The sequence below is a fragment of the Bactrocera oleae genome, chromosome 6, assembly GCF_042242935.1.
Source record: "Bactrocera oleae isolate idBacOlea1 chromosome 6, idBacOlea1, whole genome shotgun sequence".
Lineage (NCBI taxonomy): Eukaryota > Metazoa > Arthropoda > Insecta > Diptera > Tephritidae > Bactrocera > Bactrocera oleae.
In genome coordinates this window covers 13,156,223-13,168,500 of record NC_091540.1, presented here as the reverse complement: position 1 = coordinate 13,168,500, position 12,278 = coordinate 13,156,223, and the positions used below count along the sequence as shown (strand labels likewise).

The 12,278-nt window shown below is 37.7% G+C and overlaps 1 protein-coding gene across 2 annotated transcripts in view; it reads right to left on the bottom strand.

Annotated features, from left to right (window-relative positions):
• The window catches only part of LOC106624799 (ankyrin repeat and BTB/POZ domain-containing protein 2), an 89,082-nt gene that overhangs the window by 58,451 nt on the left and 18,353 nt on the right, over nucleotides 1-12,278 (bottom strand). The window lies entirely within an intron of this gene.

Here is a 12,278-nt window from a genome sequence, read left to right as displayed (position 1 = left end):
TCTTAGGGAATAAAAAGTCTCCAAACTACATACAACACATTGCAACTTACTTTTCAGCCATTTGCCTTTTGCCATCGCCCAGAAAATGTAGGCGACTTAGCTAAGAACAAGGAGAACGCTTTCATCAGTATATTTGCAGTGTGGAAGAGCGATATCAGCGTCGTTGGAATGCAAGTATGATGGCTGATTGCTGCTGAAGCAGTCAAAGCAAGACTGATGTTTCTACTTATGCAAGAAAAGCACAAAAAATAAAGTAGTTTTCATCTTAAGAGAAATATATTTTTTAATTCTTAAATTGTAGTTATTTTGGCTAAAAATGTATTATGTTCATATTTCGAAAATAAAAACTGTTAAAGAAAAAGTGACTACAGATTTGCAATCAGCATGGCAAAATTATACAAAATCGGGTAAGAAACCTCATAATACAAAACTACTGTATCTCAGTGTAATCAAAGGTATTTGGGTGTGCTTAGAAATTAAATTACATATTATCAGACTTCACTATGTACTTAGCTTAAGGAATTTGCAGAGAATTCTTGAGCTTACGTACTAATTTATTTATGGAGAAACTGACTTAAGCTTCTCGTTTATAGAGAGGTCTAGTTTTCTACGAATTTTGAGGTTTTCAGCACCTGTCTGAATTGCTGGATAGTAATCTAAACATTTTTTGAAATAATTGTTATTCAAAGATTTACAGCTTAAAATCTTTATGGTTCCTATATGATTGCTATTTGGATAACAATGGTATTGCCCCTTTCTTCTCAAATCATTGGTTGAATTCTCAAAAATGCGCTGTAGTTATTCAAGGCAATTTCTAGATTTAAAGACTACTATATATGAAACGCCTTCAAGCATTTCTAATAATAAACTTAAACTGACTAACTGAGAATAATGCCATATCTCTCTAACGTCTTCTGGGCAATGCAAGTGAACACTTAACCCACCGTTTGACCTCAAACTGAATTCGGCAGGAATAATTTATATTTGCACATTGTAATATATGCAACGCTGTCATAATGAAGAATTGCTGTTGCATGCCACAAATAGTAAACACCCACAAACGAGTGGAGCGCTCGCATTGCACCTCATAAATTTGTGTGCAATCAATAAAAAGTGGGCTGAACGAGGAGCGAACGCGGTGTCAAACAGTGTGGAATGGCCGCAGGACTTGAATTTAAATAAATTAATAAACGTTTTGATATGCCACAGCCGCAATGCAACAGCCACATAGTCACAGGCGGTGTCAGAGCCAGAGTCAGAGTCAAAGTGAAATGCACAGTTAAAGCCAAAGTCAAAATACAATAACTGCTAGGCATACAAAGCGATAAAATCGCGCGAGACAGCAAGAAAAGCAACAAAAAGAGAAAAAGGTGAAATGCAGGCGTGAAGCCAACGCGGAGGCGCACACATTGACTGGAAGAGAGGTTAAGTGAGTTGGAGGCGGAGTGCAGCGGACATTATTTCGGCAGAGAGCCGAGTCGGTCATTATCATGCAACAAGTTGGCTTAAAATAAATGTGGGCATAGGCCCAGGCTAGCCGATGCTGATAAAGACACTAGCGTTAAAGAGACAACAACAACATAGAAGAAATAGTAGTTTATTAAAACAAAAAAAAGCAATACAAACAAGAAAAAGCGTGAATGCACCTAAGCTATAATACCCTTCACAAATACAAAAGATTTCTTACAAAAACTTGATGCTATTTGTACAGTTTGTATTACAGCTACATGTTATAGTGATCCGATTTGAACAATTTCTTCAGTGATTACACTTTGCTTTAGCATAATGACTTTTGCCAAATTTCGAGAAGATATCTTGTCAAATGAACGAGTTTTCCATGCAAGCACTTGATACCGATCGTGCAGTTTGTATGGCAGCTATATGCTATAGTAGTTCGATCTGACCAATTTCATCGGAGATTTTATCGTTGCCTTGGACAATAGTAAGTGAGAAATTTCGTGAAGATATCTCCTTAACTAAAAAAGTTTTCCATACAAGCACTTGATGCCGAACGTGTAGTTTGTATGGCAGCTATATACTATAGTGGTCTGATATCGCCGTTTCCGACAAATGAGCAGCGTCTTAAGAAGAAAAGAACGTGTGAAAACTTTCAGATCAGTATCTCAAAAACTGAAGGACTAGTTCGCGTATATACAGACTGATAGGCAGACGGATAGACGGACATAGCAAAATCGACTCATCATGCTAATCATTAATATATATATATATATATGGCGTGGCAATATATATATATATTATGGTGACTCCAACGTTTCCTTCTGGGTGTTACAAACATCGTGGCAAACTTAACATATTCTGTTGCGGGTATAATTAAAAATTAAAAATGTTGAAAAATGTGGTGAATTGGGTAATGTGCAATAATAAAAATATTTTGCCAACTACTCAACTCGTGCGGGCGTAATGCTAATTTGAATGGCCGCAAAACTTGTTGCCAAATTGTAAATCCGCCTCCGCGCCGTTAGAGCGCTGCTCGCGTGTTAGTAGGGTAGATCGATGTAAACAGTTATGCTACGTTGCCAGTTGTTGTTGTTACTTTGTTGGCAATAAGAACTTAAAAATAGGCGAGTGGTAAGCAGAAAACAACAACAACAACAACACATGAATGCCACATCGATAAAAGCGGTATCATAAAATAACAGTTATTTTTTCGAAGTAGCAAACGGCGTTGCCAACATCTACGAAAGCTTACGATTGCGACAAGCAGCAAAAACGAAGCATTCAAACGGTTTGCATTTAATGATGATGAGCATGATAATGAGGTGGTGGTGTTGCAACCGCAAGTGTATGCGCAAAAAGAGTCATAAATGCACTAAATTACTGCAACAACTGCTGCCGCGGAGACACGAGCAGAGCAGCTTCGGTGTTGAAATTAGTAAAAGGCACATTACAACAATTTTATTTATTACAAACTTAAGGTTGCCACACTAAAAGAAAATAGTTTTCAACATTTTGCGGAGGTATTGGCAGATCTGCGATAACATTTTTTGATTGTGGCGCGTTGTATAAGGTAAAAATATATGCGTATATATTGTTTGTAGACTGATCTAAGAATTCAGATGCGCACTACAAAGAATAAAATTTTATAACAAAGTACGTTAAGCCCTTTATGTGGTAGTCGTAAGTTTTTTGGTTGAGGCATGGAACGTAGAAGTAAATCGTATAGAGCCAATGGTTATCAATACTTGGAGAGAGAAATGAAAGGTTCACATAGAGTCGCATATAATGGATATGTCATAAAATACAATATTTAAAAATTTGTTTCAAAGTTATATAAAATACTTCCGACTTTAATTTCATACGGACTTAAGTTTTCACAAGCAAGCCAGTAGTCAAATTTCCACACATACACACATAACATATGCAAATTATTAAATGTCCTTTTTAACAATGTGCCACACCTACTTAAATGAAGGAAACTCAAAAACGAATACTTAAAGTGCTGCTCGCGCGCTTGCCACTGGGGCAGACATGATAATTTGCTTAAATTAAAATTTTTGTTAAACACTCCGAAAGCGATCATTAACGATAACAAAATATCCATAATAGAAGCAAAAAGAGAACAACAAATTTAAGAAAAATTAAAACAAAAACAAAAGCAAAAAGTAATGCAAAAAGCGAACAAGTAAATGCCCATAATGCAAACGCGTAATTATGCGCACGCACACAAAGCAGCTGCATTTAGGTAAGATTGTGTGTGTACCCCCAAGCAGCGCAACATATGGCTGTACACTGCCGCAATACTGCGCGAAGCGCATACAGGAAACGAGTGAAAAAACAGATTTTGCAGTTTTTTCGCAAGCCTTGCTGGCATTTCGGTCCACCGTAACACCGGCGACAGCGCGCCCCTGACGATATCAACATAATTATTAGCATCGTAAATGTGTTGCAGACGCAGGACGCAAATTGAGCATCACAACAACAGCAACATATCAGCTATATGCCATGGTAATAGAGTACTATATATGTATGTGTATGCGTGTGTGCTTGTTGCAAGAGGCTTGTCTGTTGGGTGCATCATTTTATCTGTCATCCGTCATTGATTCCAGCTGAACGGAGAGCGACTGCTGTCAAAAATGCTTCATTAACAAAATATCTTAGTTGTTAATGATGGCAACAACAATAGCAAGAAAAACATCAAACCAGCCAGAAATTCGCTGTGTGACAGCTGTGCTTTGGCTGGTCATTCGTTTACTGTTTGCAAGTGTTGCCATAACCAATTGTGCGTAAGTAGACTAATTCGTTGTCAACGAATACTGAGTAAATATTTCTTCGATTCGTAAAGCTCTCTTACATTTTTTCTTCAAATAATATATATAATTGTAATACAATATAATGGTTTGGTTGTATCAAGTTCGCTTCGTAAGTCTTTTGCTTGCTTGGATGTTATTTGCAAATAATTTGTGGCGCTTGAACAGGCCCTAAACAAATATTGCGCAGAATCGCAATGATCAAAGTGAAGTGTAATAATGCTTAGAACTTAGTGTGGTACATATATTTCTATAAATCCAACATTTATGTCAATCATGACTTTTTGAGATGGTGCTTTAGTAGTCGAGCTGTTCTTAGAATCCATTAGACTCTAATAACACTTTAGAAGTTTGTAACGTATCCAAGTAGAGGTACTTTCTTCAATAGCCTTTTTTTGACAGACAACGTATGAGTCTTGGCAAGTTGTTATATTAGTTTTGTTCAATATTGTTTGGCATTTTATCATGGACAGACCTACGCCTGAACAATGTTTACAAATCGGTGAACTTTATTACGAAAATATAACGGCCATAGCTGAGGGTGTACAGGAAGACCGTGGAGAGTCGATTCGATTAATTTAACGTTATATTCCGGTCGTGTTGCCACCTAGATGGTGTGATATCACACCGTTAGATTTTTTCCTGTTGAGATATATAAAGTCTAAAGTATATGCGAACATATATCCCGCTTCGATTCAGGCCTTGGAGCAAAACAACTTACCAGTCGATATGCTTGAACGAGTCATCGAAAATTGGACTCAACGGATGAACCATCTGAGATGTAGCCGTGTCCAACATTTGAAAGAGATAATTTTCAAAAAAATAAATGCTAAAGAAAGTTCTTTCGAAAGATATTAAACATTAAAATATATATTTTTCTTTTTGCTTAGCCTGAGGGTAAAATTTGTAGATTATAAAAAAAGAAAATTTTGGAAAAAAAATTGTTTTTTAATATCTAGAGGCACTTTTTCTTTAATATCTCGACTTACTTTTAAAGTAAATTTCGAGTTAAAATTTCTTTGGACAAAAAAAAATTTTTTTTGGTTTAAACTCTTCAAATTTTTATTATATAAAAATTACCGAATTTGACGGTTTTTGACTCAAAATTTATTTTAACGCTTAAGGAAAGCATAATGTCGTTTACGTCTTTTTTTAAACTCCAATAATGACCACAATAATTTTTTTTAAGTTGATAACTTTTAAGTGGCCAGAAAGAGGACTATCCACAGCTTCTAGAACACTTTTTTCAAGAAATAAAAATTTAAACTCGAAATTTAAGTGGGCCGCCTTTAGATGTAAAAATTTTTTTTTTCCAAAAAATTTCTTTTTTTTATAATCTACAAATTAGCTCAGGCTAAGCAAAAAAAAAAATTTTTTTTCCGTCCACCTTTATAAACATTATCCATTAACTTTGAATTTTCTGTGTTTTTTTTTCTCTAAAAAAGCAGGGAACTTCGAAATGGATCATCCGTTATAACTTGATGCTCCAGGCAAACATTCCATACACTTCTTGGATCACTGAAGTTACTGCTGGACACAGTTAAGATAAAGGAGGAAATTCAGAGTTCAATGAACTGCAACCGATTATTGCTCATTTTTTTGTCGTACAACGTCATTTTTATAAAAATAATCGCTATTTGATTATAGCTTACTTCAGTAAACTTATTGTGCTTGTCGATATCAAACACAGCGTACTCAAAATCATAGAAAGTCTAACTGGTAGTACTGCAGATAATGCAGAAGTGATACTCACTAAAATATAAACGATTAAAATATATTTTTTGCTCAGGATATGAAAGTTGAAGAGATGAGAAATATATTTAAGTACGGAGCTTGTTTGACCCAAAGAGTTGTAAAATATTTCGCAGGCAAAAATATATTAAAAATAAGATGCAGTGATGCAAAAGTAGCCAGAACATCTGCTCAAGTGACCGAACTGATAAACAACACAATAAATCGGAATACCAAAATAAAAACTTTATTGGCCGAAACCGCAGTAAGTTGCACAATTGAAACCACATACATATGAATGTATGTATGTATGCATCCACCTAATTAAGTATCTGCACATAGCACAGAGCCATCTGTAGTCAACAACATACATGCACACACACTTACATATTGTGGCAGGCTGAGTGCTTATGTTGCACGTAAATGCTGCGCAATTCGGTAGTGTATATGTGGCAAGACAACAACACTGCCAACAATGCAAGCAAAAAATAAATAAAAAAATATGCAGAATCGAAAAAATGCGCAACAATGAAAACTGCAACAAACACACGAGTCAGTAAACGTTCGAACTGCACGAACAGCAATGGTGGAGGTGAAACAACAACGTAAACAAGAAATAAACCACGACGAGTTGAAAAAAATCTTTCGCCTAAACGAACACGCGCGACGTTGCAAGCAGCAAAAAGCCAACGAAAACTTGTGCCAAAGAATGTGGCGAAATGAAGCCAACGCCACAGGCTACAAAAAGCAAAACAACAACAACAACAACAATACACAAACAATACTAAACCACAACAGAGCCGGCATGAGGAGCATCGAACGCAGCCTGCAAAAAAGGCGGCAGGAAAAGTGCCGTCAACAAAGCGACGCTGTTGCCACAAAATGTTGAAAGTACAAATATGCAGCCAGCGAGTTGCATGCGCGCGTATGAAGCTCAAGAGCCGTTTTAGTAGGCAAACGTTTGTTGTTTATTGGCTGGCTGCATATATCAGTGCAGATGTTTGTTTAAGTGTGTGTGTGTGTGAGTGAAAGAAGCACGGCTGCTTGCCACACCGGCTGGCGGTTGAGGACGCGGCAACGCACACAACTGGTTCTTGAACTTGAAAGTTCGCCTGCCAACAACAACAACGCCACACACCACAACAACCGGCAATAACAAGAACGCTGAAAGCAAAAGCAACAGCAACAAAAACAATGATGTCAGAAACTTAAACGAAAAAACGAGCAAATAAAACGCGAAAACAAACGAGACATCTTCTGTTGTATGCCACGCAACTTGCAACGCGCCAACTGCACCGCCGATTCACAACTTTACCAACGTCACACGCCACGCCTCACCTAGCCGCCGCACACTGACGCCCGTCTTTGCGGCGTCAGCGCAACGCCAACTTGGTGGACTCGTGAAAATCGTCGCGCATTTTTCGGCTCTGTTCGCAGTTTTTTCGACTTCAACTTTGTCATTCCTCATGCCTCAGCCGCTGTTGTTCTTTCCTGCGTCGCTTCTTTCATTCAATACGTTTGTGCAGTTATTCTTGCCACAACTTGTTGCTGTTGCCTTTGGTTTTTTGTTGCTGTTTGCTGAATATTTGTTAGCGCGCTTGTAAGCATTTTTCCACTGCTGCCGCGCGGCTATGACTTTTGTCTGTCAACTGCTGCTCAACAAAAGCTATTTCACAGTGTGAAATTTATTTAAAATTTTTTCAAATAGTTTTTCATCGACTTCCGCATTATCGATATTTTTTATTTGGTTGCGGTGTCGAGGCGGCGCTGATTGTTTTGTTGTAGAGGTGTTTGTTTTTCAACAACTTTTGGCATTTTTTTTCTTTACTTTTGTTGTTAATGTATTTGAAGTTATGGCATGTTTTGTGCTTTTGGTGATGGCGCGCCGCTGGTTGTCTGCGCTTTTGCTGCTCGCTTGTAGCCGCAGGTGCTGTTTGTGTGTTTGTTATGGCTTTCTGTGGGATATTAATTTTCCTGCTTCTCCTAATATTTCGTAATACAAGCTATGACAATATTTTAGAAGGCAGCAAAGTTCAGCTTAAGGCTCACAGGTATTTGAATATAATTTTTAAAACAGTCACTATGTATATAAAATATTAGCTATGTATCAGTGGAATTACTGTGGTGAAGCTGAGAGTTACATAAGTTTATGTTTTACGTCGAGAGGGCACAAATTCATTATGATGAATCATTCAGCATTGCTGTTTTTGAACAATTTGATTACAAAAAAATCTCAGACCAGGCTTAGATAGGGTCAAATGGATACCTAGCTTAAGCTATGAAGATAATAATCGACTAAAATCAAAATAATTTTTTGTTGTGAGCAGTAAGTTATGAACTGAAAAGATACTTCAGGATCTATGTAAAATATCTTAAAGCTACCTGCTTATTTTGGATCCGCTTATCTATAAAAAATTATCTATAAAAGTTATTAGTATTAGTTAATGTTAGTCATTCCTCAGCAAACAATGAAAACTTGTGACACAGTCTGTTGCGGAAGATCATTCTTATACGACGCATGAGCAGTAGGTAGTTGTGATAATACCTATAGATCGCTCTATCTTTTAGATTTGCTTAATCATGGTGACTCGTGCTATTTTTAGCATTTCGAACATCTATGGTTTCATAGATTGACTTCCATTCAAATTGTAGTAAAAGCTCACGGCGTTATGAATTAATACTCGAAAACAGTAGCCTGCCAAACAAAGGTTAGTTTAGGTTAGATTAAACTGGCTGGCTGCCACACCATATATAGCCCTACTTGAACTATGAAGCTCCTAGATATCTAAGCCGAGTTCTAGATAAGGCCGGACATAAGCAGTGGAGATAGAGGAGATGTTCCAGCGTCTCTATCATGCCTACTACTAGTTATGGCACTCTTGGCAATCTCATCAGCCATTACATGACACCTATACTACTCTACTACCTCCCTGCTTCTAAGGACATTCTTCGATGAAATGCGATGTAAGATTATTGCTGTAATACCCGCTTAGCTACCGACGAAAATATTGATATTCTTTAAACAATTTTCTGCGCTGTTAGCTAGCTCAGCAGCTTTCCTGATCACAAAGACTTCTACCTAAAATATACTACAATATTCCGGCAGCTTGAAGTGTCGCCTGAAATCCAAGCGCGCGCAATAGATTGCCGGCGGCGGTGTAGCAGTCAGTTCTGCCACCGACATTTGAGCTAATATCCAAACCCACTTTTTATCTTTGTTCTCCACCATGTTGAATTTTAACATCAGTTGGATATATAACTCTGCCTTAGTTGCCTTAGCCAGACGATACCGGCCCGCAATGCCCAGACCTAGCTCTAGCTAGTTGCCAAGCCTAGACGATGATGCCAGCGACGTCCATTGCCCAGTCAGCAACCGCATGGAGGATATAGCTAAGATGATTTTCGCCGACCACGTCAAACAAAACAAAGCTGAAATATGTTTTATAGCTCCTACTACTCTTTAGCCCTAATTATTATAAATAATTGGTCTTGAAGTTCTAATTACATGTCTAAGCGTTGTTTATCCATCACAGCTTGAACAGTTGCTAACATGAAGCCAATTAATTAATTACAAACACAAATATTTTGGCAAGAGCTATTTGGTTTTGAAAAGGACAAGAGCAAGCAACAACACAAACAACTATTGAAAGCATTTGAGCATTATGCTCAAGGTAAACTACATAGTACTGTTGAACATAACGAAACGCTGATTTTCTATTTTCAGCAGTTTAATTCCGCAAGAATGTTCAGCGCACCAAAGCTCCGAGCTAGAGTGTGTGTGCGTCGCTTTTTCGCTGTTTTGCCAACGTTAGGCCACAAATGAGCCACCACACTTGTGCCATAAAAGTATTCAATATTTGGCTATTTTTAATGAAGATTAATCACCATTACTTTTGCGTTGAGTGCATGCCGAGCGATACATTAATCTGCGCTTAAAGATTTGACAATAACCTTTTGTATTGTCGAAGCCAAGAGCATACACATACACACGCACAAATCAGAATACAAAGTAACTGAAATCGATACTTTATTGTAGGCATGTAAGTGAGCGCGTAGCGAGCGTGTAGTCGTAACGCCGTCGTTGCCAAGCTGTCAGCAGCGCTAATGTGAACGCTTAAGGCTCGCTGCGTAAGCGCTGCTTATTGTTGTTACAGCGTAAGCGCTAACTGGCCGCTGGCCATTGGCTAAGCAGTACGCATGTGCGTTGGTATGTGTGATTAATTGTGCGCGCCAATCTTGTCATGCCAAAACAATAACGAGTTGCTCAAATTTATATTTTGCTTGTGTAAAAAAAAAACAAAAAATGTTGTATGCTTATGTCGAGAGCGTTGCGTTTGCTGTGGTATTTAAGCTGCTGGAAATCTTTCGATATTGTTTTGACTTTTCGACTTTTATTGCTTGTAACGCTGTCATAAATTGTGCGTAATTTGAGCCGAAGCAGCTACTGCAACACACACATGCGCACTAAAGGGCCACCACAATATCATATACAATTTTTTTTATTATTAAAATTTCATTTTTTTTTTATTTATAAATGTTTGCTCTTGCTTTATTTGCTTAATTAACGCACTTGTAAATATGAATAATAAGCCAGTGTTAGCAGATATCACAAAAGGCACACGCCAAAGCCTTCACAAGTGACAACATTAAGCAGTTCAACGCACACTCAGTTAGCAGACGTTTTGTGATTTTTTTGTGAGAAATAATATTTTAAAGAAAATAGAAATCCACAACAACTATGCTTTTGTTGTATTTAATGCCAATTATATATGCAAGTTAAATCTAATTTATTAGTAGTAGCGTTTACACGCTAGGTGTGTGACAGAAAACCCAAAAAAATATTTAATGTAGCAGCCCACGTAAAAAAGCCGAAGTTGATGAGGGAGTTACAGTTTTGTCGCCTTTAAAATATAATATGAAACCACTGAGCTTCAACTAATTAAAAGCAGTTTAATTTGCTGTTGTTTGGGGAAGCTGTATTTAATATTTTGTTTGCTACTTAAGTTAAAGCGGAAAACTCAAAATGCTTTTATGCTTATAAGCTCTTTAAGCTCACAGACATTTAATACCATAAATGTAATGGAGCAAATTGTGTGTTATGCATTAATGAAAGCGCATGTGTGCTATAAATTTCAAACTCGCTTTTGTGTTAAGAAATAAAGAAAGATAAGAAAATCTTTTAGAATTCATAGCTTTGCGGCAGACTGCGACCTGTAAGACCAGTTCTATTAGGCCTAGTGCCATAAAACTAGCGATTATAGCAATTCGAATAAATTCTATCACAAAAGAAATATATAAAGTGTGGCGCGCTCATACGCTGTGAATTCCAGTTAACATATCTTTTGCGGCCGCATGAATGAAATTATTCAAGCTCGGAATTTTAAGACAGCATTAAAGCGACTGCATAAAGTAGCAAATGAAATTTGAATTTATTAAATTCCTATACAACAAATAAAGCAACACTTCGCGCATAAGTTGAGAAATCTAAGACAGCAGTAACCCCGCCAACAACAATAACAAACAATTGCATATAATAATTAACATGATATGCCGCTGTTGCGCTCGACAAATAAATACGAAACCTGAAAATCGTAAATCAAAAATAAGCAATTTCACAGATTAACGCAACTTTTAACGGTTCGCGACAGTTGGCCGCCACAGTAGCTGCATCAACACCACCTGGAAGCAATAACGCACTAGCTGCCGACGCAGTGCCGCCACCCGTGAAACTAAATAACACACACACACATGCATACATACACACTCATATAGATGGAGTGAATACGAAAATTGCAAATGTGCAGCTACATATGAGTGCCAACGAAAGGCAAGCGACGAATATCGTATAAAAATGCCAAAGCCAGCAGTGCGCCTGTCGGCTTCCATTACTCAAACAGCACTACGGCCGATGTTGCGCGGAAGGCGTGCTTGCGCTGGCATTGCCGATGTGTAGCTTGTTGATTTCGTTGATTTCGGTCAGCGGCACAGACATTCCACAAATTCCAACATAATTTGCAGTGTGCTGTAGGAAGACCAGTTGCCAGCAGTCATGCGGTGCAAATTGTGCCGTCAAGGTGAAATGGCAAAGCTTGATGGGATTTCGAGCCGAAAATAACGATGTGAGAAAATTGAAAATAAATTAAGATAGACACGCTTTAGACTGTGCATTATAGTAATCAAACTGATAGCGTTTCAGGAAATAACAAATGTAATAGGCCGAGCGCGGACTGCGTGGCAGAAGAGTGTCAGCTGGACGCATATACATTTTTACTACGCATT